This window comes from Saccopteryx leptura, chromosome 1, assembly GCF_036850995.1.
Source record: "Saccopteryx leptura isolate mSacLep1 chromosome 1, mSacLep1_pri_phased_curated, whole genome shotgun sequence".
NCBI lineage: Eukaryota > Metazoa > Chordata > Mammalia > Chiroptera > Emballonuridae > Saccopteryx > Saccopteryx leptura.
The window spans coordinates 300,866,271-300,871,299 of record NC_089503.1 but is presented as its reverse complement, the minus strand read 5'-3'; the positions used below and the strand labels follow the sequence as shown (position 1 = coordinate 300,871,299).

Below are 5,029 nucleotides of genomic sequence, written 5' to 3'. Positions count from 1 at the left end.
ACAGTGATAGATACACAATTCAGACAATGGCCAAGTAACACAGCTGGAAAGCCATGGTTTGGGTTTAGAGAATAGAGACACACCCAGCTGAAGGCCGGTGTTGGTTAAGATGCTTAAGTCTGCTAGTGGATTTGAAACCTGGATATCTGTCATTAAAAAAGGAAAACAAGCAGGAGCAAAATGGGTTAGGTGGCGGACAGATTTTCAAGCGGCTAGCAATCAGTGCAGGTCTAGACAAGTAGGAAGTCAAGGTTGGGCAAATATGACAGTAACACATTTGAAACAAAAGCTTTTATTTTCACGTTCTTAAAAAGTATAGTTGGTATACAATATCATATTTAGTTATATTAGTTTCAGGTGTACAATACCCACAGTTATTTTTGTTTGTTTGTTTGTTTTTTAATTGGTTGATTGGTTTTATTTTGGTTCCAAAAAACTTTTTTTTGTAACTGTGTTATGTCCACTGAGGATATAAATGGCCACAGAGTTAATAGTAGCCTTAGACACAAATGAGCTAGGCTCAAATTCTAGTTCTAACACTTATTAGTCATGTGACTTTGGGCAATTATTTCATGTTCCAGAGCCTCTACTAATTCACTGTAAAAAGACTGGTTGTGTTCGAACCATGGTTCTTACCTTTTTTATTTTTTTGGTGGGGGGATTGGGAATCATTCACCTTTTTTATCTTGTGAAAGAAAAGGATCATTTTTTTTTTCCAAAAATGCCTATAAATATTCCCTCAATTTTGGGTAGACATCTTGTTTTATCGCATTAGAAAGTAATATTTTTCACATAGAAAAAACTTACGAAATTTTTCCTCTTTTTATTCCTGTTTATTCACATGAATGGAGTGACTTGAAATAAATCCAAAGTATGCAAATAAAGCACAAAATTAAAATTCTTCTCCATGGCAAATTTAAATAATAAGGCTGCCATTTTTTGACTTGAAAAGAAGAAATTATGGAATAGTCTTTATAGCACAATGTCATTTGCGCTGTTTTATCAATTTTGACTTTTAATTTTGAGAGCAACAAGTGAAAGAAACCCCAATTAACAAAGTAGTCTGTAGCAAATGCATAGGCTTATGTCAAGACATACTAGATTTCTCTAGGACTCTTCAAGCTGATAGTTGCGTCATTTGTTCTGTCCTCACATCAATTAACCTGGTCATCAATGCTGTATATGTCAGCAAGAAAGTGGTTAGAACCCACGTTTCAATTTTAAAGTCAAGTGGATATAACTAGCCTTTGAAGAAGTTCTGCAGTGTTTCTAGGTGTCTAGATTTCTTCCCTGCGAGAAACTGACAAGTTTCATTACTCTTGAATAGAGCCAAGAGAATCTTTTTCAGCATGGGAAGGGATGTCCTTATCTGCCAATGTCCAATCTCTTTTTCCCACAGTGGCAACTTGGTCAAAGGGCTTGTGAGTTTTGTGTACATGTGTGTGTTAGCTTCCAAAATGGTGCCCTCAGGATCTTAAGCTGAAAAAAGCCTTGTCTTACTCACATGATCAAATAAATCAAAATGCAAGTAACTTTTTCCTTATGAAAACATTTTAAAAGTAAAATCCAATGAATAACTTCATATTTTGCTTCCATTTCTTGATAAAACTTTCTTTGAACCCCAATAAGTCAAAGCGCTGAGTCTGGAGAAATTGATGACTTCTGCAGCAATATGTAAAACTTCTTCAAGACTACTGGCAAGGGCTCTGATGCCTGTGCAAGGTGATGTAGAAAGCTGTGACTCATGACTGTCTTTCTTCATCAAAGCAGAAAAACCGGATGTGTTGCCAAACACTGCATATACACCATAGTTCTAAAACTTTATTTACCATAGGAGTTTGTACTTTAAGAAAGAACTTCTTGTCACCCCATTAAATTTCATTCCTTAAAAAAAAAAAAGAAGTAACTCTACCATTTCAAGGAATTCAGGGACCCTGAGATTTTCAAAAGGAGCTCATAAAATAAAATTCTTTAAAAGTTTTTAAACATGTGTCGACAGATAAACATCAGAAAATGATTGACATTTTTTTTTCTGAAGAGCATGGCATTTTTACTAATTCTTCCAAATTCTGATTCAAAATAACAGATGAAATGTCAGTAAATCCAAAGAATAGTATGTCACTTGGCAAAGGCACTGGTACCATAGTATTCCATTATTCCAAGCCATAATTTAACTTGATTATTTAAAAGCACAAGGCTCCTGTGTGACTTCTTTTGCCTAGCAATGCAATTAGAAGGCTTCAGACAGGAAGTGTTGGGGCAAAACGTAAGCTTTTGGGAACTTCCAGGCTCTCCAAATTGTCTTCTTCTCAAAACAAAACAAACAACAACAGCAAAACTACCTCATTTTCTTGTGTATTTTCAGGGCAGAGAGACAGGTGTTTCTTTAGTTCTTTACCTGCTAGCTGCCATAAGCCAGAGGCATGGCGCACAGTAAACAATCCGGCTTTCATATTCATCACAACAGATCAGAGCATATCAAACCAAAGGATCCCATGCTTTGAAGCACATATGTCTTTCAGTTCCAGCTAGATCCAGTATAAAAATATATCTGTAAATATGTCAGGAATAATTTTAATTTTTAATGGTTGGGTTAGGAAGGCAAATTTAAGAGTCATTATATCTTTTCTTGTAATTTGTAAATTTTTCATAATGCTATTATATTATTTTTAAAATATGAATTATATATTAAAATAAAACAGAATACTGGAAAAAATAAGACTTACCGAAATCAAGATGATATGCCACTTGGCTTACAAGGCAGATTCAGCAGAAGAGTTGTGTTAGCTATAACTAATTGGGCTAGCTGTTTTACATTTATTATCTCATTTGATTTTCATTATTGTCCTGCAAGACAGGTACTATTACTGCCCTCATTTTATGAATGAGGAGTTTGAAACTGATAGGATAAGCATCTCGTCCAATGTCACACAGCTACTGGCTGAGTTAAAATTTGAACCCAGGTCTCCTGAACTCCAAAGCTTGTGCTCTTAATTGTTACAAAAATAGGAAAAAGTCAGAGACACAGGTGAGAAAATAAGTGTGAACAGAGTAAGCTGAATTCTAAATATCAGGTATTCATGGGGAGGTGATTAATTTAAAGAATAAACATCTTTGGAGAAGGTATCATGATACAAGCAAATCCAACTCCCTTTGCTCTAAATCTGTATTCTCAAAAAGTCTTCAGATCAGTGACTTAGGCTCCACAGTGACTGTTTACCAGGAATGGAATCCCAGTTCACAATTCAGGTTCTTAAAATTTTCCATTACAAATTAACAAATCTCTTTCATGTCAAGCAAGCTCTTGGGGGTTTGAGAAGTAGGAAACAGTTTTTCTGAGACCTGATCACACCATCTGTTTCTCAGAATTCCTTCTTTTATTCACCCCTGTATCCTCCCAGTCTGGCACAGTGTCTAGCAGTTATTGGGCACCCAGTAAATGTCAGTTGACTGATAAAATAATGAATGAGGTTTTGAAAGACTCACCAAGTCGATTTGGCAGACTATAACACCCAGCAACTTGTTGAAAACATGCTGCAAGAGAAATATTTAGACAAATCTGATCCTTTACTCTCCCCAATAACAACATCAAGTTTGACAATGGGCAGAACCATCCCACAATTCCTGCACAGCAAACCTTTGTTTGGACAAGCACGTGCCTGAATTATGCAGTCCTTAGTGGGGCTGACTCATGTACATCTTTTGGTCCCTTATGTCTCTTGGATTTTTTGTAAGCATTTTATGCCATCATTTTCTTATCATTAAAAGCATCTTTTTCCTACTGCCCTTGGCCATACTAAAAGTTGTTCATTTGAAGCTTGACCACTTTGATAATACGCTGCGATTAATTCATGCTTTTTCTATTAATCCCTTCCAAAACAAAAGAGAGAACTAAATTTTCTTCTCAGATGCAAACAATTTTTAACCCCTCCCCAAACCCCCAATATAATATTATCAGTTAGTCTTAGGAGCAGATAAGCAAAACATATTATGCTGTAGCTGTGCCGATAGTTTACCTTCCTCCTGAAGTATTCTTTAGTAATCCATTTTTGCCACTTTCCAATTGTATTTTTTTTTTTGTTTTTTTTTTTTCTGGGGAAACAGCTGTTCTTCCTGTGAATGAAAATGCTATTGCTCTCACTAAATAAGTTCGAATACCCTGGGAGGATTTCCTTCTGTGGCTTTGTTTGCTCCTAAAACAGGTTCTTCTACTTACTCTTTCTGGCCTCTGTAGGTTTGGTGAAAGGAAATATATTTTGCTGGCAGAGTTTTTGGATCTCAATACATTAATAGCCTGTTTTCTTACTGGTGCTCATATAAACCCTTGTCATGAGTGGGATGGGGTGGGGGCTGGGGAAGCTTTGAATACTGCCCTAAAAGATAGCATTTGCCTTGGGAATAAACTCTAATAAATCCCTTCTCTCTATAAGTTATTTCTATAAAAATGCAAAAGCAAGTCTTGGCCGACAGAAGATGCAGTTATTAAGTGTTAAACAATCTGAAATTTTCCCGATGAGCTCAACTTGAGTGTCTGAAACAGACCCGAACCCATGATTCAATTCCCTATTGGGAACCAGTTTTATATTAAAACATGGCAAATATTATCTAAGGAATTTTACTGCAATTCAGCTGAGCACTCGCTCTTTGAAATTTACTACAGTGTGTTGAGCCATGTTTTGAACTTGAAAGTTCAAGGGATTCTTTATTCAGACTCCTAGTCTAATAAAAATTAAAAACAAAACTTCTTTCCTCTTAAATTGTATTGTGTATTAAAACTGCATAAAAATACTCTGTCATTTAGGTTCTACTCATCTATATCAAATATTTAAAGGGTTGGTATTCTTTTGATATATTTTATTGTAACCACCAAATATAATAGTGTGTGAGATAGATTATCAGCATCTGCTATATTTTATTTTTTAATTCAATTCAAATAATTTTATGTAAGTAAACATATGCACATGTAAGCATAGGACTATATTTTTCTTCTTCTCATTCTTGAAATTATGTTGAGACTTACTCCATATGA

At 35.2% G+C, this 5,029-nt stretch overlaps 1 long non-coding RNA gene across 1 annotated transcript; it reads right to left on the bottom strand.

Moving 5' to 3' along the window:
* Nucleotides 1-2,744: 2,744 nt before the first annotated feature.
* Nucleotides 2,745-4,135, bottom strand: LOC136389412 (uncharacterized). Its single transcript, XR_010748305.1, has 3 exons — nt 4,017-4,135; nt 3,487-3,534; nt 2,745-2,847 (listed from the first exon to the last, which is right to left on the bottom strand). It is a non-coding gene; the product is annotated as an uncharacterized lncRNA (long non-coding RNA).
* Between the last annotated feature and the right edge of the window lie 894 nt (nt 4,136-5,029).